This window comes from Pelobates fuscus, chromosome 5, assembly GCF_036172605.1.
Source record: "Pelobates fuscus isolate aPelFus1 chromosome 5, aPelFus1.pri, whole genome shotgun sequence".
NCBI classification, from domain to species: domain Eukaryota; kingdom Metazoa; phylum Chordata; class Amphibia; order Anura; family Pelobatidae; genus Pelobates; species Pelobates fuscus.
The window spans coordinates 144,245,323-144,272,199 of NC_086321.1; positions in this window are offsets into that span (position 1 = coordinate 144,245,323).

The following is a 26,877-nucleotide window of genomic DNA, read 5'->3' on the forward strand; positions in this document are numbered from 1 at the left end:
TTACTTCTGAATCTTGTTGATTGACCAACTATTTTCTCTAATACTGAATTATATCTTGTCTCACTTGTATCTGACCTTTGTTTTGGTTTTTTTTTAATTGTATATATTTACCTATCTAAAAAAAAAATATTTTCCTTCTATGATGGATTAAAATCATTGATTTCTCTCCTACTAATGTATTTGGATTCTGCCAAAAATATTATTGTGGAGTACAACATTCCTGTAGAGGAGTATAAATATTTTAAAAACCTTTAAAAGACCACTGCCATGGTCCCTGTAAACTTTCCCTATCTATATGTCAGGGTCAGTGTAGTACACTCTGAGCACCTCTGTCATAGCATCTTGGTCATATTGTCTGTGAGTGGTGAGGATGCTATGCCTGCATAATTTCCTTTTAATGATAAAAGCAAAATAATTGCAACATTGCTCTAACTACAAGTGAGTGCATGTGAGTGCATAAATGACACTGGTAAACTCTGTGTACTAATTGGCACAGAGCCTGTTCCACCTGAGTCACCTATGCAACAGGGGATTTACTTATCATGCAAATGGACCCTTGAGCTGTTAGTGCCTATAAAACCCCAAAACCCATTGATAGCCCTTCTGCTACTCAATATCTTTTATTTCCTTTAATATGTTAGTAGTATATTTAATATAAGAAGATGTAAATACAATTTTTACAAATGCTGATAAACTGGCTGTAATAGAATTTATGCCACCAAGGTTGTTGCTAGTGTCAAAAAACACCCGGTGCTTTAGCCTAAAAAATATTTCCTTCCTAAAGCCCCTTCTTACTCCTCCCCAAACCTAGCTCCTGGGCCTCCCCCAATTTTATCACTTAACGTTCCTCTTGCCACATTCACAGTTGCTTACTAATACACACACAGAAACACATTAGCAGACACAAATGGCAAGACACACAAAGACGTGCATGAATACAGGGGCTAGAAACAATATTATGAATTAGTTTTGAGGCTGCTTGTTGGGTTGTTGTGTAGTGTGAGCATAAATAAATCTGTTTCTTTTGTGTTTGTGGTGTAGTATATGTAACTATGCATTATGCAATTTTTTACGCGTTGTTCTATTTTTTTATTGTCCATTATTTATCCAATGAACCATATGAGTTACACTCTATGGACTTTGAAACTGTTGGATTTTCTTCAACTGTGTACTTATAGTTTTAACCACTTGTATTTTGTTTCTAAATGGCTATTTGTTTTATTTCTAAACTCTCTTGTGTTTTCTTTTTTCTTCTATCTAATTATGGATTGTGGGCACTTACAGCTTTAGTAAGGTGATAAACCAGGGAATGCAAAGTGAAATTATTTACAAGACCACTCTATACCCAAAATTCAGTTTGCTAGCAATCTTTATGTGTGAGGAGTTTCCCATTCAAAAAGCATTTTTATAATGAAATAATGAAACACAACTTTGCCTTTGTTGAATGCAGATATTGTGGACTAGGAGGTCAGGGGCAGTAAGTGCAGAAGGCACCAAACCTAATTGCTGGACAAATGAAAACTGAGGTATGTCTTACACACCAACCAGACCACTTATAAGGAAGAAGATAAGAAACTATCTAAATGGGGACTGTGGCAGGAGTGCCACCCACCCAGTACACAAAAGAGGTTTGCCTTGATGTGGCATCTGAGCTTACACTTTCATGGCCATTTGAGTGCTCCTAACCTCCAGTTATTTAAATGTGTAAATGGATTTTGGATAGTGTGCAAGTAACTTTTTTTCATTTTTGTTCTATGATATTTTTTAGGGATGTGCATGGGAAAAATATTCGGTTCGGTTCGGCTCGGCATTCCAAAATTCGGAACTTCAGTACTTTGGTTTGGTTCGGCACTTTGGCACTTTGGCACTTCCGAAGTTCTGAACTGCAGGACTTTAGGTAACTGTAGGGTTAGGGTTGGTTTAGGGTTAGGGGTGGTTTAGGGTTAGGGATGGTTTAGGGTTAGGGGTAGGGTTAGGGTTAGAGTAGGGTTAGAGTTAGTCTAGGGTTAGAGGTAGGGTTAGGGTTAGGGGCAGGGTTAGGGGCAGGGTTAGAGCTAGGGTTAGAGGTAGGGTTAAGGGTTAGGGGTAGGGTTAGAGGTATTGTTAGGGTAGGGTTAGAGTTGGTTTAGGGTTAGAGGTAGGGTTAGGGTTAGAGGTAAGGTTATGGTAGGGTTAGGGTTGGTTTAGGAGTAGGGTTAAGGTAGGGTTAGGGGTAGTGTTAGAGGTAGGGATAGGGTAGGGATAGGGTTAGGGGTTTACCCCTAACCCTACCCCTAACCCTACCCCAACCACTATCCCTATCCCAACCCTTAACCCTACCTTAACCCTACCCCAACCACTAACCCTACCCCAACCCTTAACCCTAAACCTAACCCTACCCCTAACCCTACTCCAACCCTTAACTCTACCCCTAAACCTAACCCTACCCCAACCCCTAACCCTACCCTAACCCTACTCCAACCACTAACCCTATCCTAACCCCTAATCCTACCCCTACCCAAACCATTTACCCTACCCCAACCCTTAACCCTACCTCCAACCCTTCTCCAACCACTAACCCTAACCCTAGCCCTACCCCAACCACTAACCCTACCCCAACCCTTAACCCTAAGCCTAAACCTAACCCTACCCCAACCCCTAACCCCAATCCTCTCATGTTTTGCCACTTTTCAGAAATCCAAAGCACTTCGGCACTTCCAAAATTCTGCTCTTTAGCAATTCGGAAATTCGGCACTTCGGCATTACAAAATTCAGCATTTCAGAACTTCGGCACTTCAGAAATTCGGTTCGGCTTTCCGAAATTTGGCAATTCGGCACTTCGGACATTCGGAAGCATCCGAATGTCCGAATTTCCAAAATTCGTCCAAATTAGCATTCGGAACGAAATGAATTGCACATGTCTAATAATTTTGGTAAACTGTGTTTCAGCTATAAGGGGTGGGACTGAGGTACACATTAAATGTATGTACTTATAGAAGAAAATGGGTGTGAGGAATTAAATTGCTCTTCTTTTTTGTATGCCTTCCATTTTGTCTATAAATTATTTTGTCTGATATTTCGTCTAATATAATATTATTCTGTGTAGCTAAGCTGTTGTGTGATCATCTGTTACTGTACAATTAACCGCATGTATGCTTTGGTCAAACAGGAATTTATTTTTTTAAATCATTTTATGTTGATCATTTGCTGATAAGGGGTAATTTGAGCAACTGACTTGAAACATATTTTGAGGATATTTTACGTTCCCATTTGTCCAACTACTTATCATCAGAACTTTACAATCACATTCTGAACCTAAATAACACCAGTCTGAGTCCCATGTACAGATTAAATATGTAGATAACATATCTTAAGCAAACATGGCTATTTCCATCATCCCATAGAAGGGAGCACTCTCTGTAAAATCAGAATAAAAAAAGTCCGCATAACAAGTCTCTGATGAAGTTTGGACAGTAAAGCCAGGAAGATGGAGCATAGGTTTGGTAGGCACAGTGCCTGATTACACATAAGGCAACATAGGGTCTGGGCTCAGACAGGGTCCCAGTGGGTCCCTGTCTAGGTCTGAAGCTCCAGCTTTGTCTGTGAGGGGACCCTCCCTGTATCTCCTTGTTTGGCTTTGTGCAACCTATTTTGAGGAAGGTTTGTGGTAGGCACCTCTATCACTGTATGAGCTCCCTTGTGTTCCAGGGCTCCTCACTGACTTAGGGGATCCCAGATTCTCTAAGTCATTGACTGAGCACGAGGACTGTGAGGGAACTCTTAAAGTGATCGGATTCTGCTCTCAGTGTGCACTCCACTGGAACACCAAGGTTTAAACTCCCTCATGACAAAAGTTAAGCAGGAGGGGGGGGGCAAATTAAAAAAAAACTTTCTCCAACCTTCTCCTTCAACACTCAGACACCACACCACAAAGCTTCACCCACACACACCACTCAGTCATAGTCAGACTCCCCTCTACACACATACACAACACTAAGACTTGTCAATACACATAATTCAGCTACCACACACACACAACAAACAACCAGCATACACAGGCACACTGAGCCTCCCCATACACACTTCTCAGTCTCTTCTATACACACACAATATAACATACTGCTTAGTGCCCTTGGCAGTCATAATATGCTCTGGGCAGGAACATTTACAAGAACCTACATGGTAACACATACAGGGATCACTACAGGAATCACTAGCAGTAACACATACAGGGATCATTAGCAATGATATTCACACTACACGCTCCTTAAAGATACTAATATTATTTGTAAATGTGGTCCAGAAATCTACATGGCAACTTAAGGCTGAACAGAGTGACTAATCAGAACATCTCAAACTGTCCTATTCAGTGTGGACAAAGACCAACTAACTGTAGGAACTGTTCTGTATAGTTGCATATAGTCTTTAGATTTTGGCATAGTGTTAGTATTACTGTAATTCACAGAATGGATTTCATTTGCACAGAGAAGATAAACCTGGCAGACACATTTACTAGTAAGAACACACCATCTATTCTGTCAATAAACTACATTTTATCTTGAATATAGAAGAGATAAATTAATCAATACCGTTTGAGGGACATTTGCATTTTACATATGTTTGGTTCTATTTTTACATCACAAATGCTTTTTCTCTCTTCATTTTAAATAAAACCATTACAATAATCGTGTTAGTTCCACGTATTGGTACTCCAAGCATTTCCACATATAGCTTAACCACCTGAAAATCATTATTTTCATCGGGTACTGTGACTTGTTTTCTTAACCCCAGGGTGAATCAACTACCTTGTCTTTAATATAGACAGAAAATGTCAGAATTACAATTTGAATTAACTCCACATTTCCCATTGGATTTCTCTGTAATCAATTTCAAGCTGAGCAAGGCAACCTTTGGATTCCCCTAATTACCTAGAGGTTGAGTAAGCACAATATTGATATCAATCAGATTTTGAAAAGGTTTATACTCATTCCTAAGCGGTCATCAGAAATTCATTATTTAGGGATTAAGTTAGAAAATGTAAAGCATATACAAAATTGCCTGATTTGATTGATTCAGTACAGTGCTCTGCATGCGGCTTCAATATTGTAGTTAAATTAAATTATGTCCATGATGCAATGACTTTTTGTAATTAAATAAAGGTCGCTGTAACATGACAGCAACACGCACACCCAGACATATTCAGCATCCTTAAACTTACTGGACCATTTTATTTTTTAAGACAAGTAACGTTTGTTACATTTTAATTAATTTTCTAACAGGAAAGGTTGTGACTAGCACACAAACAAACACATTAACAAATAGAGGAATACAGAGAGATTAGGAAGATGGATTGAAGAAGGTAGGATGCCCCTAAATCATGTGAGCCACCCAACTGGTTTTAATCTATATTGGTCATTAGTTTGAGCAGTAGATGACTCTCAAGTGATACAATGTAAAATACCTTAATTAAGGCTGGAGACAAAGGGAAAATATAAAATGTCTTATGGAGTTCTTATTTGTTATTTATTTTATTGATGTAGTCATGGATTTAAGAGGTGTGGCAACAGGTCACCAGTTTAGGTACAGGCACGGACACCTACTGAATGTCCATTGTGTCTCTACTCAGTCAATCTTACTGTTCAGCACTTCTTAATTGTCTTTCATTTTACTAGTATTGACAACATCGTAAGTCAATTTTTGCCTACAATTTGCAAGAGCTGTAACAATATCAGCAGCCTCTGTCCTGACATTTGACTGTTTTTTACAAGTGAAAATCAATACAAGAACGGGGTGGGGGGCGAAATTGATTTGGTACTAATAATCTAACTATATATAACTATATATATAATTGAATTGGTACTAATAATCTAACTATATATATAAAAAAGATTCATATTTTGGGAGTCAGGCATCTCAAACATTTTTTGGAAATTTACTCCTAAGCAATTCTCAATAGTTCTACTGGCTGGATAAACTATAACATATGGCACAGTGTTAACCATGTAAAAAAAATGATAAACAAATTCTTGTATAATAAAAAAAAAATGTAAAAAATACAACTATTGTAATTGAGAAAGTCAGGATAGATTAATGAAAGATATATGGTGGACTTGCTATTTATAAAATACCTGGTAAAGTCACATAATTTAATTATTATAGATGTGTTTTATTTTAAATTTCATTAAAACCACAAAAAAGCCATTGAGGCCCCCCTTCTGCATACGATTTTGGATAGTCAATGAAAAGCAATTACAGCTTTTGCATATTGTCTGTTCAGTCATGTTAACTGGTTTTTAGTTTCATTTTTATGTGTGACAGTATCTAGAAGCTAATGAGGATTTCATATTTATTTTCGGTAGACATGAACTTTGAACTTGTTTGAGCCAATTAGGACTAATTTAATTCTCCCTCTTTTGACTGAAAGATTATTGGTCCGTCTGTCTGCTCGTCCATCCATCCGTTTCTCCGTCCATCTGCCCGTCTATCTATCCATCTGTCCATCCATTATTATATATAGAGCATGAACAGAGCAAACCCTTATGTATTCACTTTAGATAGCCCGTTGGAGTCTTGTAATCACTTCATTGCAGGAAAGAATTTAAAGAGAGTCCCTGCAAAAAAGAGCAGTACACCTCTTACAGAGACTTGGCTGTATCTGCCAATCAAGAAATGGTGTAGGTTTATAACTTGATAATTATTACAGTCATCCTTGGTGTCTCAATAAGGGCCTAAAAATAGGTCCCACTTTGTTTTGGTGACTCTTACTATTTTTTAATCCCAACTAACTTCCAATAAGATACAATTTACTGTAGTGGCTCTGTCTTTCCAAATTCATTATTGGCTTTAATGACACCTGAATACGTTTAATGATGTTTGCCAAAATGTATTTTAGTATACACATTGTATATTTAGTTCCTTGCGATAAAAAAGTAAAATTAATAAATTACTTAAGTCTCTAAAAATAGCTAGCAAAATCTGCAGATCTCGTCTGCAGCCTTTGCAAGACCCCCTCTTCTAACCCCGCCCAGACTTTCTGTGGCTGTCCAAACATAGACTTCTAAATGCAGCTCAATAAGAAACCTTTGCAAGGCAGGTGCTCCGGGCCATTGCCTGTCTCTTACGTTTAAGGTAAGGAAACCAGTAAGTAACTGGACCTGTTTTCTAATTGACAGCCATGGGGGTTTGACCAGATTTATTTATAAAAGTGCCAATTTCTATTGAAAGCTAAACGTTTTGTAATTTATTTATTTTATTTTTTTTAAAAGAGGAAGCTGAAGTGCTTTAGGCATCTTGGGTGTTCCTTTAACTTTGCCTTTATCATTATCTGGTCTAAAATCCAATGTCTGCATGGCCTGTATTATTATTTCACATTTTGCTCAGTGGTCATCAACTGAATGGAATATTACACTTTGAAACAGGATACAATATAACTTTAGATATTCTTACATAGCTTGTACTGCCCAGCAGTCATGTTCCCCTTTACTCTTTCTTTCCATCGTACAGATGGCCACAATCATTTCCATTCTCCTAATGATCTTCAAATGCAGAATCTCAAGAAATAACATAATGTAGAGAAGGGAAGTCAAAGTGAAGAGTAACACAATGCACATTTCTGTCATTGTGCCAAAAATGCTTTTAGACCCTTCAGTTCCCTTCTCTCACTGAATAGAAGGGGTCATTAGCCAACTAGAAGCCCACTAGCAAGCACACATTGACTTTAGGTTTCCAGCCTAGAATACAAATGAAATGCTTTTATCACATAGCCAACATGTCCCTTGGCCTAGTACACTCATCATTCTGCATTTACTCGATCAGCTTACAAAAATACGGATGGATGATCCTGATAGTAGGCTAAATATAACTAAAAAAAAAGGTTGGTTGAAAGACAGATTTACATTTAAACACCTTATATCACTTTATAAAGAATAGCATGCAATTTCTTCTTTGTGTTTTCTAAATTGCTCACAAACGTACAGGTTAAATTGTATTTAAACATTTATCTATTCTATTACTTCTATGTTAAAGGCAAAGAGGTATATATAAAAAATACAAATAACAAGAGCATGTACATACTATCATCCCCAAATGCAGTATTTACATCCCCCTGTTTTGTAGTGATGTGTGATGTTGAATAAGAACATTTTTATTTGAGCACATTGCTGGTCTCACAACCACCGTATATCCATATATGAGGAGTCAGAAGAAATAGTCCAAGTCTGGCAACAGATAACCCGAAAGCAATAAAATCTAGCCTGGTTGAAGTCAACAACAAATGCAGAAACGTTACAATACTGAGTGCTGTAAACAGCAGTAATCGTAGATACGTGTGTCATGTATTGATACAGGTCCCACATTCTTTCTGCGGTATTCCATCCCTTATACAAATATTTAATATTGGATAATATCGGAGCGCTACATTATTCTTCCAAACGCCTTATATAAACAAAGCAGAAGGAACATATGATGGTTCTACCATTTGACAGTGTGCTATTTTAAGAAGAATGATATATAATCCAGCTACAACACTTCAATGTGTTCCCTTCACCACATTACAAGAACATTCACCAAAGCATATATTTCAAGAAGTGGAGCGATATATATCACTCCACTTCTTGAAATATATGCTTTGGTATTCCACCCCTGTTGATGACACACGTGGACAAAATGTCAATTTACCTAGATTTTTTTATCAACATCAATTAGACATGTAAAGGGAAAGAATTTGAAAGGCTATCTTTCTCTCTGCTTAGTGCTTGTTCATAGTTCAGAACTCCTTGGAGTGATGGGGTTATTGTTGTGCTTTTTTCCTGATTTTGAACTGGTTAGTTTTTGAACATCCCTTGTGTGCTGCGCACCCTGACCTTAGATGCACTGCCAAGCTCACGCCACCCCGATACTACATTAATTTGTCTAACTTTAAAGACAGGTAGGAAACCTTCAGCATTCCAAATGTTGTTAATTACTTCTCTTAAGGCCATAATGATGACAAAGAACTTGGGAAGATGTAGGCCACAAAATCTAGAGTGCTGGAGGTTGCCTATCCCTGCTGTTGAGGCTACTCATTACCTTTACAGCAGGTACTGCTTATCATGGGACTGTCACATTTGTTCTATTTCCCAGTATTACAAAGGGAAATAGATGACATTGGAGACAGGTATTATATATCAAAGGTAAAAACAAGAGACATACATGAGAAGAAAGAGGGGGGAAATTATTTATAACCTGCAGAAATGTCTCTTACATCTTATTTTGTTTCTTCCTCCTCTCTTTTTTAGACTTAGTCCCTAATATTCTACGAGGCATCACCCACTTTGTCTGGTTTTAAATTGCTGACATAACCAAGAAATGAAGATCCATAAAAAATTACATTTAGCCCGCAGGTGTCAAGACTAGTATAGAGAGCCTAAAATGCGGTAAAACACTGAGGAGAATCAAAGGTAAGGTATGGCTAATGATGAGACAAAGGAAAGGTCAGGCAAGCAAAGGGTCAGGCAGCACATGTTCAGAAACATAGGTCAAGCCAAAAGTCAAATACCAGGTAAACTGAACAAGAATAGGGAGCAATAGGATTACAACTGGTTAGGGCAACAGAATAGTTACACTGAACAATGATAGTCTGAAAGAGCAGGCTTATAGAGGAGGGGGTGAGAACACACGTCCACATCACACCCGCATCACTGGTACACACCATTGGCTGTAACACCCTCTTACCCTTTAAGACTTGCCTAAGACATGTTGTGGTATGATGACCCATCCACAACCCCAAGCACAGGATGCAATGGATTGTGAGATGCAGTGCCCTGCTAAAATCCACATGCTCGTCTTTGGCCCCCAGAGGAATACCCACACGAGACATTTGGATCAAGACAGAGCAGGTGGTTGACAATGGGTTTCCATTAACATACATATGTTTAAATGCAACCTAGGGTTTGATTGATCAAAGTTTAGTTTACATTGGTGTATTTTGTCATTTAATTCCATAGTTCTCATTTTTATATTTATTGAAATAAATGTATTGCTTTGGTTGAATTTGCAATAGGTTATTTCTCAATACTCACTATACCCTTGATTTTATATTTTTAGATAAACTTTTCAAAATATTTAATATTTTTGAATAAACTTTTAAAATTATCTTTTATCAATGCTAAAATATAAAAAACATATATAGAAAATATATCAATATATCAAAAACTATTAAAATATATTTCAAATATGACATAATTTTAAAAGTTTATAAACTAATATTAAATAATTTTAAACGATCAGCCAAAAATATTAAATCAGGGCCTATGTTCATAAAGAGGGAGCTGTAAAACTAATAGATGTTCAAAGAATCAGTCCTACCTACCTACCTACCCTCCCTAATACACAAATATGTCCTGTCGAGGCCCCTGCGCTTTGCCGAAGATCTACGTCTATCCTCTGTCCGTACTCCCACATCTGATTCTCGCCTCCAAGACTTCTTCAGGACTGCTCCTTTTCTGTGGAACTCCCTTCCCTTCTCTGTTAGACTTTCACTCAGTCTCTATTACTTCAAAAAATCTTTGAAAACACTTTTCTTCAGGCAAGGATATCATTTAAACTGTTAGCGGGTATTCATTCCTCCACCCTGCCAAGTTCTCAGTGAATTATTTTCTAGCAACCTATATTTCATTACCCCTACCCCTTGTGTTATTATACCCCACTCTATCTAGCATGTAAGCTTATTTGACCAGTGCCCTCAACCCCTCTGTTCCTGTGCATCCATTTGTCTGGTTACAATTACGTGTCTGTTAGTCCACCCATTGTACAGTGTTACGGAATTTGCTGGCACTATATAAATAATAATAATAATTTTTGAATAATCTGAAATCAACTGAAAGGGTCAATGGAAGCAGGAATATAACCTAGTTGCAATGAAATGGGTTACTCACACAGGGCAAATTGGCCATTGGAATGCCCTTGGATACAAATTTTATCTATATCCAACACAGGAAAAAACTCATTAGGATGCATTGCACTAGCAGCCTTGGACCCCAGTGAATTTAATGCAAAAGAGAAATAATATTGCTTCTCAGCCTTTTGGCTAAGATCAAGTGCAAAGCATAAATTTAGCAGCAATTCGGGTTCCTTGACATTCCTCCATGATGAGATTCTGAGACGACTCATTATTGAAGTTAATGGTGACTCAATTTGTAACAGCCACAGGACAGATAAAAAGTCAGGCAAGAGAGAACTTGCTGAGCACCCAAACTCCCAGGCAACGTTTAGCTGATCAAAACCTCAAAGCTTTGTGAATCATTTTCTGAGTGTGATTGGAATCTAAACTTATTGCAGTATTTTTACTGAGTAGTTTTCCTAGTTTGCATCAGAGGTGGACATTTCAAAACGGTCTTGTCTAATCAGATATTGAAGATGTAGTATAAAGTTTGCCTTTATAATATGCTTGCATTTTTTTTTTTTAATTAAGGCTTGAATGTCTGCCTACTTATGGAATCTACTTGTTTTAATATACAAAGAAACACATTTTCTGAAATCATAAATAGTCTGAATTTAGACATCACCGAGTGAAAAAAATCTTAAATAAAAAAGATATTTCTACTAAGTTTGGCATTTTTAAATATAAAAACAGAAACAAGAAATGACCTCTTTCAAAAATTTGCCATATTAATAATAACATCTTTACTTCTCAGCTATGGAAAAAGACGGTACAAAGATACAGGTCTTTGGAGGATTGCGCCACAGTTTCAAAGAACTTACCAAACTTAATAATCTATTTTTGAGCACAAATTGCTGCTAGTGTCTGCCCTTGTACACTGCCATTTCTCAGCATCAATTCTGAAAAATCCTTATGTCACTCGGAGGTCTCGGTACATCAAACAACTTTCATTACTGATCTTCCAAGGTTTTATAGGGTCAGCGCTCATGTCAAACCTTGTTTGGCTTCATTGATGAGAAATCAGCTCCAGGCATGAGAGGAAACCAAGAAAGCCTATTTCTAAATATAACTGCTGAGAAGCAAGTTTTGCATTAATTGTGATTTGTTTGTGCATTTGCCCAATCACATTATATTCCATAGTGGTATTGAAATGTTCTTTAAAGTAAATTGAGTGTAAAATCAAGCCAAACACTTAATATACGGAAGCATTAAACAAAGGTCTGTGCTCTTGTTACCTACAATGCATTCACAAGGTTATAGTCATGATAAAATCAATTATGCATTAATTCTCCACCACCAGAATACTGAAAGGAAGGGTAGTTGTGGTAGGTATAATCAGGGCCAGGTCTCAGAATGGTGGGGCCAAAAGCAAGATTAAATGTGAGGCTTTGTTCTCAAACAATTAATAACCTCCGATCTTTCTTTACTAAGAAAACGTAAAATAAAGGGGCTGAAATTCATTACAACTTCTTTATTAAAATAAAATGAAAACGCATTACTATATAAAAAAAATATTGGGTGTTCATAAACCTTTACATAAAAACCTTTTTGATATCTTTTTTTTTTTTTCAAAGCTGCACATCTCAAGCTAGTCCAGCGCCTGCTCGAGTTTCCTGTTATAGGAGTACACCCACAGTGAGCAGGGCAAACAGCAATACTCACAGAAGTCCCTCCCATTATGTGTTATTCAGTTAACCATCTTTGGGGTTTTATTATTGGACAATGGGACTTTTCTATGAGTACCTGAGCTGTATACTGACAGTGATAAGGAAGATTAAAAAAAAAAAAAAATTCAGTTTTATGTAGATTAGGGTACAAAATGCTGCAAAACTAATCTCTAATTTTAAAAAATTCAAAAAATATAATCTTTGAAAAACTTCTTTAACAGTATTAAGTCAAGGCCTTGATTTGTAACACACACACACACACACATATATGCTTACTCATTTCCATTAACACTGTCGCTTAATAATGGCTGAATATTGTACTGTTTGTAAAACTTTCAACAATACATTTAAATACATTACTACTAATTTCACTACCATTTGAAAGAATTGACTGTGTATATATTTTAAAAGGATTATATTTAATCCATAATTTAAACCAAGTAAGTCATTAATTTGTCTTTAATTGATCCTCACATTTATCTTTCATTTTCTCAGGGACTAAGATGAGTCCAAAGGTTCCTTCTGGCATTCTACACAAGTCAATGGAGTTAGTCATTAAAAATAAGATTGTGGGGTGGCGGGCCTAGCCGTCTAGCTGAACGGTCGCACAGGACAGGGGCTCCCCGCAGACATCGCTCTAAAACCAGTTAACCGATCGATCCTGACCTGCAGCCGACCCCCATCCACAACGGGGGATATCGTTAACACAGAGGAAACCAGCTGGTGCAATCCTGAAGCTCACTGCAGCGGATCACTGGTCGGGGGCTAATGAGGCCTAGCGCCATCCCGCCTGGGAGTGGAGGCCAACCTTCACAGTGGGACCAGCTGGTTAAATCGCAGAGTTTTACCATACTCCCCCCAAAATCCCCCCAGGACTAGTAGAGGTCATCCCGGTCCAAACAACCTGCGAGGTGAGCTCCCTGGGGCCCCACACAGGCAAAACAACTCCAAAGGTACCTACTCCCCCTGATTCAAACCCTCCCAAGCCTCGGGCCATAGGGAGATCAATCTCAGGGCACAGGCCACACCAGTGGAAGAGAGAAACACGTAGAGCCTCAGGCACCAACCCTAGTGGAAAGAACTTGGCCTCCAGCAAATACCACATTCAAAGCAGCGAGGTACTGGTCCCATCACAGAACGTGGGGAAGAAGAGTCGCCTCACACAGATTCTACATGGTCATCCTCCCTCATGTATTGTACACACAACGACGTTCTGAACCCAGCCAGGGCTTTGGATCGGATCAGCCAGCTTGTTTTGAAGCATGCCTTAACAAAACACTCATAATACATATGACACCGTGCTCCCCATGTTTCTTATGCTTATTTTGTTTATTAATTATGCTTTCCTGCAGCGCAACACTTACCATGTGCAGGCAACAGTGGTTAACTACCCCTAGCAGGTCTCTGGCTAATCTCTACTTACCATCCTTGACAAAGTTTGACTGAAGCCACTTAAATAGATGTGTCAGGCTAGTTAGGTCATGTTAGCATGCCTCTATTTACAAACCTGCTCTTTAACATTGGTTACTCTTACACACTTGAGAATCACTACATGTTTAATGTCTCAAGCTTTACGACCACAACGAGACCCAGCACATTAGAGATACTTATTTAGCTTGTATTTAGCTTGTACTACTAATTTTAAAATTTGTGCCTTTTCTCTGAATGCCATGTAAATGTTAATCTATGCTGTAACTGCTGCCGTGGCATTGCAAGCCTGTTTATGTTATCTCATGCACAGCAAAAAAAAAAAAAGAATTTTAAAAAACAAAACATAAGATTGTGGCTTGCAAGTCAAATTTTAAAAATGTTGGTTAAATTAGCCAACTGTGACCATACATTCGTGAATATTACCATGTGAGCCTTTCAATCCTACATTTTGCTATTCAGATATCAATTCACTACATATCAAGTTTAGAAAATAAACCTCACAGATGTTTTGACATTCCTAAGCAACTTCTGTATCCATTCCACTTCATTAAATATACTAGATAAAACTGACAAAAAAAAAATCAATTTAATTCAAGTGTGATAAATCCTGTAACACCACACACTGGCCACAAGCAATTTCTTTTTGAATACTGTATAGAATTTAAGGATTAAAATATAGTTGAGTTCAAGAACCTCAACATCAGTCAACGGCCATTATTAAATAAATCTAATAGAAATTCGTGTTTTATGTCTTTTTTACGTATGTACAAGATGTGGCTTGTAAAGCAAACATACCATATAAACAATATCTTTTTAGCACATTTGTTTTGTTACAATGTGATCTACTCTTTTTCTAAAATACAAAAATATTAATATGCATGCAAATACTTTGTGATGATAATGCCATTAATGTGACTTCTGAGGAAATGGCAGAGTTTTCCTGAAGAGAGGGTCTTTTTCATAGACAGACAGAATATGTAAAGACACCCACCCTGCCTGCATTGCATGCATTGATGACTAGACTAGACCACAAGAATAGTGGGGTCAGGATGCTGACTTGCCACATGCATAATGGTGACTTGGCCTGACCTGACCATTTAAAGTCACTAAATTGGCTTGTCCTGCAATTTATGCAATGACCTGGAAATAAGTGATCTCACTCCAGGATGAGATGCACCAAAAACACCCTTGGGTGTAGGGTGACCTTGGAAGCCACTATCTCCATGTCCACCCCCTGCCAAGCAGAGCTTAGCATTCCACAGCATCAGCATTTCTTCAATAGAAAAATAATAAAAATCTTATAATAAGCTGTGTTGTCACATCGCCCACATTTTTGCTCCAATCTACACATTGCAGTTAGTTTAAACCTTGATAATTAGTGGCGGCTGGTGACGATGGTGGGATGCCAAACTACTTCCCAAGAATCTAACTACTCTCTATACAGTACAGAGATTCTCATACAATACAGGGAGCTGAGCATAATACAGAAATGCTCAAACAATAAAACAAGCTGGGCCCAACATCTTTAAAATATATACAGCTGAGTACAAAACAGAGAAAACCGTACCACAAACTGAAATAAAAATAAATAAATGAGAAAATGAAATAGAGATATAATAAACAGAGTGGGGCGCAATAGAAGGATATCTAAACAATATACAGAGTTGGGTAGGGTACAGAGATACATATACAACATGTAGAGCTGAGTAAAATACAGAGAAATAACACACAGAGCTGGGCACAATAAGGAGATACTCATAACATAGAAACATAGAATGCGACGGCAGATAAGAGCCATTCGGCCCATCTAGTCTGCCCAATTTTCTAAATACTTTCATTAGTCTCTGGCCTTATCTTATTGCTAGGATAGCCTTATGCCTATCCCACGCATGCTTAAACTCATTTACTGTCTTAACCTCTACCACTTCAACTGGAAGGCTATTCCATGCATCCACTACCCTCTCAGTAAAGTAATACTTCCTGATATTATTTTTAATCCTTTGCCCCTCTAATTTAAGACTTTGTCCTCTTGTTGTGGTAGTTTTTCTACCCTGCACAGCCAGGATCACTATGATCGATTACACATTTGTAATATGTCCCTGTAAAATGCTTTAGCTCTACCTCTCTCTTTCTCTCTAGCCCTCCTTAAGCTCTCCCTTACGTGATCTCGTTTTCAGTAATGCTCATGCTATGATAACTTTAGCTTGCTGTTTTGAAACATGCCAACTATTCGATTAGCTCTCAGCTCACAGTGTGCACATCCTTAAAGCATCAAGATACTGATAGACCCCAACCATTTCAGCTATTCCTGACTTAATATTAGCTCTCATTACATGGTGTATACATGGTTAAAGTAGCAGGATACTGATAGACTCCTTATTAACGTTGCAGCTGGTAATATAATTAATTTGCAATGGAGCCAAGAAGTAACTAACATTGTTAACAGAATCAACAATCAAAACAGATTGAAATCATAATCAGATCAGTCCTCTGTGTCATAGTCAGAGTCCTGCAGTTTAAAGCTTTACAACCTTTTAACTAGCCACAGCATGATAGCCTCAGGCCTAAGCTGTAGAGTGACTAAGCACTAAAGCTGATGGTGCATACGTGCAGTAGGAGTTATTAAAACTATTAGTGACAGGCAGCACAGTGCTCTGTGTCAGAAATGTTCCCCTCTCCTGGTCACCCTGGATTTCCCTGGCTTCATATATATTAATTATATATTTGAGTAAATTATCTTGCTTAATAAGCCTTCAGGCAATCACTAGGGCTATGGGGGAAGAGAAAAAGATAATATTAAACACTTACATGTGGCAGGGCCCAGGAGCTGCTACTGTTATGCTCTCTCTTTGTTACTTCCAAGATGTCTTCTTTCTTTTCTCTCCGGTAGAAATGGTAACCCCACCCACTGGTGCTATCAGTCAATGATGGTCCCTAAATAAAGAGGCCAGTATCCTGCCTTCACACATAGCAGCTTGCCCTGCTGTCCAAAAGTCAATTCAATTGAAATTCATAAATTCCATATCAAAGGACACTAGGCATGTGCAAAACCTGCTGAAACAGGACAGATCTTAAACCAGACCCATTTGTTTGACATGCTCAAAAGTAGTCTTCTCCAGGAGGGCAGAGCTTAACCACCATCCTGACTGGACGCCATTTCCACCAGCTCCTCTGCACACTTGACTTGACTCAGCCCCAACCACTAGATATGACCTGAAGGTCCTAATGGAGGACATACACAAGCTACTGGCAGCAGACACTAACCTCATTAAAAAGGAGGTAAAACCAGTCATGGACTGAGTAGGGGAGGCAGAATGTGAGCTCATAGTTGTGCAGTCTCATCTCAACTCACTGTCTCACACAGTACAACAACTATAGAAACATCAATCAGTAATGAAACACAAAATGTCAGTCTTTGAAGTTCGCCAAAGATGTTCACACATCAAAATACGGGGCATACCTCCTGCTGTCATGGTGGAGGAGCTCCCACACTACATTAGACGTCTGCTGACCACTATCTTACCCCATGCAGTAGCGAAGAAACTGACCATAGATGGGATGCACTGACTGCCAGTCTACACTCACCCCAGCCCGAGACGTTATTCTCTGGTGCAGTAGAGTTCAAGACAAGATCACCATTATGTCTGCGCTGAAAGGCAAAACTCCCCTCACATTTGAGAACTCTTCTCTCACTTTCTACCAGGATCTCACCAGAGCAACTCTCATGTGGCGCAAATCCTTTGGCCCAGTCACTAAGCAATTACAAACAGCAGGACTGACATACAGAAGGGGAGGAGCGGGCTCTCTAGAGGTGAACCAAGGCAGGACTCGATGGGTATTTTATTCACAGGAGGAAGTTCATGCTTTCCTGACAAGTCTGGAAACTACTGAACCTGTCACAACGTCAAGTGCACAACCCCCACAGGACACCTGGGACCCAGCTAATGTTGCCATATTCCTTACAAGTGCCAGCAGCTCACAGACCACTGCACCATGGCCGGGGACGGAACTCTCTCCAGCAAGGCCCTGCTTGTACCATTAACTCTGTTAGCTTATATCTTATACAAGTTTCTCACAGTGGTTCAACTGTCACCCCAAGCTTATACTTATGGGCCATGCTGACAGCTGGACCCAACCCCCAATGCAGCTACAAGCCCCACAGTATAAAAGTTTTAAAAAAAAAAGTTTGAAGGCTGTAAAATAAGTTGTCCAAGACCTCTCATCCGCGCCCTAAGGCCTCTGAATCGAACCCTCATCACCCCTTCCCCCCGCTGACCCCCTTTGTTAGGGGTCATACACTCCTGATGCAAAAAGCCTAACCATGCTCCCCTGTTAGGGGCATTACCTCTTGTAAGCATTGCTACCACGGTTACAACACTGTCAGAATCGCTTTTGCACTCTATGTGTCCGTTACTCACTATATGCTCTTTTGTGAATACATGATCACTTATGCTATAATATCACCAGACTAGGTCTGTTCAGTTATAAATCGCTCCCAGCATAATCCTTAAGCGGACATTGGACCCCATGGCTATTTACCGCTATAACTATTCATCATATTTGTACATCAAATACCTTGTTGTTTTAATGTCTCTTTAACTTTTTTTTTTTTTTAAATGGTGCATGACTCCTGACTAGTAATCTTTGCAATGTTTATTGATGATGTATGCCTAGTTTGTAACTCATTGCCACATTAAAATGTATGCACCAAGAGAAAAATAATAAAAAATAAAAATAAGTAGTCTTCTCCAAACAGCTACCAATGAAGGAGGACAGACCCCACATAATGGAATCATATTCCAGGTTTAAAGAGACACTAATTTTTCCAATATTTTTGGCTTACCCCCCTTCCTTCCAGAAAAAGAATCTGAACATGAACATGACACATGAACATTGGTGGGGTTCTGCACTAAGTGCCACTATGGACGAGTGCCACTATGTGTTTGTCTTTTCAATGTGTTTATCTATTCTTTCCAACGATCGGAAAAAGACACGGCTGATAATCCTGGGAACTTCCAGCTATTAATGAACTGCACAGTTTAATAGAAAAAAGGAACCGAAAGGAGACCATAGAGAAAAGAGGATAAATTAAGCAATGTTTCTATTTCTTGCCTGCACTGGATTATGATTTTGTTTGCTAAATATTTTATATATTTAAAATGAATCCAATGATATATTCAATTGTATAAATTGTATAGAATGGACAGATAAACTTTGAAGTTAGAGATCCAATACCTAGGCACAAAGAGGGCCTAACTGTTATTCATGGGGGCTTCGGGAACTGCAAGCCATTGGTGGGTTTACATAGGAATAAGGGGGTTTACATTCCTCCCTCCCTCCTTTTTTCTTTCCACATCTGTCTATTATTGCATACCCAATTACTATATCTTCTGTTGTAATGTAAACTGAAGATTGTTAAAATAAATAAATTTATAAATTACACCAATACACCTGTCTCTTGTATTGTGAATTGTCCAGGTAAACGCATGATCTTTTGCAGAGCACTGGAAGGCATTCCAAAAGTCCTAGACCAACAAGCTTAAAAGACATAGGTTACAAATAATAATGTAATTTTTTTAATGATAAAAATATCTTTGAATAATATAAATGATCTCTGTTTTACTTTTTACCTATATCCATAGAGCACATTTAGAGACACTATAATGAGGCTTATGTTAGCATTGTTCACTTAAAAATGTCAGGGTCACGGAAGGTTACTCAGAACAAATAAGTATACATTTGTACACTGATAGTGGATTTGGCAGATAAGATGGGCCTTATCTTATCTGCTGTCAAAACTACATTTGTGTAAGTGTTTGTGTCAACGCTTAATAGTCAGATATAAACAGAAAACACCAGGTAGTCTATTGCATCTGACAAATATGGAGACAAGCTGATTTATTGGCATGGACATTCCATCACAGGTGTCTAATATAAAATAGCACCCAGGGTTAAATAATGGAGTCATTCAGTTGTAGAAGACAGGAGTTAGAGACGGTAACTGTATGCAATTCAAAACCATTCATAGCATATTTACTCACAGATTATGTATCTATCAATAGCCCCTGTGAAATTATGTTTCATTGATTAAGGCCAATTTACTTGTCATTTACATGTTGATGAACAAAGAGCAAAAATAGTTTTTCCTCCCATTTTTGGTTTAAATACATAGTTAAATAACTATGCCTTGGGACTTTTGAATGGTTTATAGTGTTTTTGTATTAGGTATTTTAGAATCTCACAATGTCCTAGCTTACTACTCAATATGTTCCACATTACTGTATATATTAGTGCTTAGTCACTGGATATGCTTAAAGCTCTCTGTTCCCCTCTACAATTGTTTGTTTATTGGACTGGAATGTTAAGCAAATGTTGCAGAATCAAGGTATAATTTTTAAAAGCAACCGCTAGAAAATGAATGTTCTCACTTGACCAGCGGGGGAGAAACAGTGAGAACTGCTAATTTGGTTGCCGTCAGAACAGGGCACCCGGGAATGCTGTGTAGAGGTGACATATTTCTTCTGATTCCAATCCTTATTCATTATTATAATGCTGAACTGAACAAATTTAAGTGTTATAGCTGTTTACTACTGCAGTGACTCTCACCCACTGCCAAAAGGGAATTCCCTGAAAATAAATTATCCAAATTATATAAATAATGGGAGTGCCAAAAATTTACATCTAGAGGGGTTAAGTAATAAATTAGAATGGATAATGGCATTGCTTATGATAAACTGGAGAATGGTCTCACACTACTAAAAATAATATCCCACACCTTGAGGGTGATCTTGGTGGAAGGAAATATGGTTTTAGTCTTAGGACATCTGTTTAGGGTAGCCATAACCCTCTCACCCACTGCCATTGATGTATTTAGAATGTTTGCCACCATAAGCCGAGGTTAAATACCTTATGGGCACATTGTCACACTAGATTTAAAAAGTGTCATTTACATACATATATGTTACTCACTGGTGTACATACCGCGGTCACAGGGGTCGCAACTGCGACCGGGCCCGTCACTCCATGGGGCCCGGCCGCCCTGCGGACCCCTGGGACCGGGTACCCCCGCCATCCTTTGAGGCCCCGGCCCGCGTAGCAAACCACCGAGGCCGCCGTCCAAGGGGATGGATTGTCAGGGGGCCCGGTCAGTGCTGGGTGCTTAAACACCCCTGTGATGTGATCCATCCAAATTTACAATATTTTTTAATACTATTGATTTGTTTATGTTTATCGATCATAAAACAATTATAATATATATATATATATATATATATATATATATATATATATATATATATATGTAAAAATAATAAATAAGTTTGTACAATAAATAATTGTATATTATCACAACTTGAATATCTTGAATTATGAATGATAGTATTTTTTAACCTTGTTTTCCCACTTGTCCAGAAATAGTGAAGTTGATGCCATAATAAAGATGGCTGTCTAATAACCATCTCACACGGTTTGTTTTCTAATGCTAACTTTATTACATTAATTATAGAAGCTATAGAAGGGGATTTCCAATATATAGATAAATAGGATGTGGCGGCTATAATAATATGTCCTATTATTACTCTGTCCTTAATCAACAGATTCTGGGATTTTTTTTTATAGAGTTCGAGTTCCAATGTAAAGGTGGTAATATTTTGGTCAACGGTTATAACAAGTTTATGAATATCACTCCAGAATCTAGCAAGTTTAGGGCAATAACACCATATGTGTGACATGGTACACCCCCAATCACCTCCTTATTACTCTCACATGTTATCTCTCTGCCATCACATACAAATCCCTTTGCTACCTCTTGTCTCATCTCCCGATTTTAACTTTTAGATTGTAAGCTCACGGGCAGGGTCCTCTACTGATTGTATTGGTATGTTCTTATTGTGTTTGTCTTTTTCCCAATTGTACAGCGCTGCGCAATTTGTTGGCACTTTATAACTGCCAGTAATAATAATAATAAAGGCTTGATGGACCCAGCTACATAAAATAGAGAATTTTAAAATGAGTCTCATGATGACTAGCATACTATGTGATACCTCCATTTCATATTGAACTTCCAAATTCTTCCAAATTCTTTTTACTATGATTTCATTAAAGATTATTTAGATGTGGGCCTAGGAGAAATATGGGACTTGAAAAATTAGATTATGCCTTTACAAATTGGATCAAGGAGAAACATTTTTTCTAAGTTTTAAATTTTCAATGATTTATTGCCCTTACCCAATTCCAATATTTTAAGAGTACATTTCGGTCATAGAGACTTGTCCAAGTAAATTTTTTCTTTAAATTGATCAAATGTTAAAAGCGAATTCCCTGAAAATAAATTATCCAAATTATATAAAGAATGGGAGTGCCAAAAATTTACATCTAGAGGGTTTAAGTAATAATTTAGAATGGACAATGGCATTGCTTATGATAAACTGGAGAATGGTCTCACACTACTAAAAATAATATCCCACGCCTTGAGGGTGATCTTGGTGGAAGGAAATATGGTTTTAGTCTTAGGACATCCGTTTAGGGTAGCCATAACAGCTCTTTAGAATATGGTCAGAATTTTTTCTCCTACCATTTTCAGCATCCTCATCCTGTTATGATCCAAGTTAAATTTAAAAGCAGAAGCTGCATTATAATACTTCCTAAACTTTGGGACACAACCAAAACACTGTTCACCTTTAAATGTTGCACAGTTATCAACTTTATCCTACTCGGTTTATTATTCCAGATGTGTTTGAAAAATATTGAATGAATCTTGTTAAAAAAAGGACAATGGAATGGACAAAGGCATTGTCTTAAGGTAGCATAATATCTTGGGCAGAATAGTCATCTTACGATAACTCCATACCACACAACTTTTAAATCTCTTTTTGTAAGCCAGGCCATGGTTTTTGTTAATTCAGTCGCAAACGAGGCTCCCAGAGACATTATTCAGAGACTACATTTTTATCACATTAAAGAGCAATTTGTATCTAAAATGAGACAGGGATTTAAACTACCTGATCAATACAAAAATGTAAAACTTTTTCAAAACTTATCTCCGCTAACATGATAAAAAATGGTGAAAAGAGAATTTCAAATATTTACAAAAGCTCTTCAAAATTAAACTATAAAAGGGATTTTCCCGTTAAAATTTTATTACGTTATAAAGGTCAAAATTATATCATAACAACACCAAAAGAGGGTCAAGATTTTCTATCTGCAATGGCTTCAACGAAACCTCATACACAAAAATCCATATAGAAAGGAGCAAATAAAATAAATAAATTCATACATCCAGAAATTTTACAAGAATAGTTTCATTCGGTTCCCCCTTCTTTTTTTTATTTTTTTTCCTTATAAAATAAGAAATTTTGGAAGAAGAAACCTTTGGCACAGAAAGCCCCAAGGAAATTAACAGAACATATTTTGACATTTTATTTTTATTAACGGTTCAAAAAAATCCTAATACCAGTTAAGCTATATTCTAAATATGTTTCTATTTGGAATATACTGTGTTGCAAAAATTAAGATAGGAGCCGCACTCAATCCCAGCAAACACCAGGTTTACTGGAGCAGGACAGAACGATCAGGCAGACAAAATAAAATCTCCAGGCACTCAAGGTGTTCAAGCCGCAGGCAGATTTAATGACACATAAAAGAACAGCAATGTTTCGACCTTTTAGGAGGTCTTTGTCTCTCAAAATGTTGCTGCTCTTTTTTGCGCCAGTAAATCTGCCGGCGGCTTGAACACCTTGCGTACCTGGAGATTTTATTTTTGTCTATTTGGTATATATTGATTTAAGATTCTTAAGTGTCCCAAATGATGGACTTTCTTTGTATACCATGGTGTGTGTCTATCAAAGTTTTTTTACCCTTTTTGGAAATTTTCCCATTTTTAAATTTTTTTTATTTTTCATGTTTTGTTTTTGTTGTTTTTAATTTTTATTTCTGTTTATCCAATATAATTATATTTCTTAAATGCTTTTGCAAATTCCATATTTTTACTTTACCAGTAAATTTACATAATATCGATTCTCTCTATAATGTATATTACATGTATATTATTCTATGTCACGATATATTGGCTGACAATATTTGAAATGTTTTTTGCTCTGATTTAAGATTTTGATGTTTTTGCTCTTGTGCACTGTGCTTTGGGCTCTCTCTTCATTCAGCTGCCATTTGTTACTGGTTAATCAGTAGCTTATTTCTTTTTCATGACATTTTAAAATGGCGTTGAAACTGATGTAATTTAATGTGAGAGGCCTGGACACCCCGCACAAGATGAGGTTGTTGTTTGAAGAAAACCAGAAATTAGATACAGTATGTGTTCAAGTTGATAGGATGCCAAATTTAATGTCTAAGTATCATTAGTCTTAAAACAGAAATATGGTGTGCTTGACAGACAAAATTATAACAGATGATTAGGGTAGATATTTACAATGGATTGGCAAGATAAGAATGTTGAATATATGATTGTAAATGTCTATATCCTAATTTGGGACAAATTAGTTTCTTCAAAAAGGTGATGGATCTTGTATCAGAACATGTAAAAGGGAGATTAGTTATATGTCGATATACTAATTTTACATTAGAGAGTGAGTTACATATAGTGAGAGAAAGAGATATTATCTGAAAAAGGAATGAGAGTGTGAAGTTATCTAAATCCTGTTAAAAATTAATGCTTGCTCATGGTTTGTACAATACGTGGAGAATGCTCCATGCAGGCAATAATGATTTTACCTATCACTCAGTACAATACAATACGTACTCTTGGATTGATAGGTTTATGGTGAACTAGGCTACAGTACTGCATGTCTTGAGATCTCTGGTATTTTGGATATTGGTTGGTCAGTCCACTCTTCTATAGTACTTTACTTAGATGAATCTTTCTCTTTGACTCCAGATCGGGTATGAAAATTGTGTGACTTTTTAGTTTTGAAAACAGAGAATAAACTTCTTGCAGAGACTGTGTTAAACAACTAATTTGAGGACAACAATAGTTCTGAGGTTCCTGATAAGTTGATCTGGAATGGGCACAAGGCTGTTTTGCAAGGTCATTTCATACAAAAAAAAGTCTCTCCTGAAGAAAGCCAAAATGAAAAACCTAAAAATGCTTGGAAAAGAGCTATACAATTTAAATCAAGCAAATAAATTCAGCCCATCTGTTCATTGTCAGCGATGATAGTAGATATCAAAATAAAAATCAATCGAGGGTGGGGCCTGGCGGCCATGCTGGACGGACGCATCTGGAATGAGCTCCGGCACTTAGGCTGCTGAATTGCCAAATTTCTGCAATTTAAATCCCCACTGACACCTCTACTTGCCCCTAAAGCAATCCTCAACCATGTGGGGACATGAGCGTGTCTGATGCCGACTGGTGTCCACACTCCAAGCTGATAGATGGCTGGGAGCTTGCCTGATGTACCTGGAGGAGTTGAGAGACGGCCGATCTCCGCTCCTGTCTGAGCGGTCGTACGGTGCCCTGTACCCCCCCCCCTCTAGGCCGGGGGGGGGGGGGGGTGATCCCGGTCCACTATGTGGAGGCTCCCACACTGCACTAAGGGCATGCGGCATTCTTTCAAGCACTTCATCGCACCCAAAATGGTGGACGCCGGGTGCTCCCTGGACCCATGGCAGGCGAGATATGTGGTCCAGATACAACCACATGTAGGGTCCAAATTCTGATAAGCCGAGGAACGAGCTCTGCTGGCACCCATGATACTGAGAGTTGCATCCGCCGGCTTGCTTGTGGGTCAAGCAGCACAGAGGACGGTGAGCTCCTTCTTCCCAATTCCGGGCCTACTCACTGTGTGTCAGGGTGGCAGTCCAGTGACCGGGACCCAGTATGCCTGATGTTGAAAGTAGGAGTCACAGTGTGGAAGTGGATTAGCAGGGTCTGGTGTAGGGTAACCACACGCCCCCTGGTGTTGAGCACCAGCGTTTGTGCGGCCACATACCAAGACCCTGATGCATGGAAATAAGCAGACCTCCCAGGAGCTGAATAGGTAGGCTCTGCAGAAGGAATGTATCCAGTACAGAAACAAGGCAAGACTAGGATAGACACCAAAGATGAAAACAAGACAGAACTAGTAGAACCCAGAACCAGAGAAGGATAGGAAGCTAAACCCAGAACATGTACACAATACATGAGGGGCACATTAATAGAACATGGGCAGGATAGGACAGAACTGTACGTGGACTGGGAATACAAAATAGAACAAGAGAAGATATGAAAGGCAAAACAAGAGGAGAAATAACTAAGTACTATATGTGAAAAACTATGGGGATTTAGTTACATTATATGATCATACATTGCATAAGCCTGCCACAACGCCAATGTACCCCATAATTCGCAGGTCCTACTCTAACTGCCTAATGTCTGCTAAATGAACCATAATAAAGCACATACAGCACTTACCTGCAAGAAAAGGCAGAGAACCTGAGCAACTGCCTGCAGGAACCAACTGAAACAAAAGGAATCATGAAAAAGGAATGGGTGTGGCAACATAAAACAAACATTTAAAGGAATCCAAGAGACTGGGAATTCCAGGAACGGAATACAGGAATGAACCCAGAAAACCCAGCATAAAGAAAACCAGACATAGAATAGATAACCAGAAAAACCAAGGAAAACAAAACAAGAATTGTAAAAAGAGTACTGGATACCAGAAGCCATTGCCAGAATGATCCGCAGCTAGGAACAGGATGTGACACTGTGAAGCTGAGAGAAATGCCACACATATCGACTGACTCCATGTCTAGCTAGTTATGCAAGAAACAAGCTGACTGTAAGCATCTTGAGTTGAATCGCTTATGCTGCCTCATATCCTGATCTCTAGTACTAAATGTGCGCCTGGTTTAATTTCAGGAAAAGTCAGCAGATGGATGCCATAATTT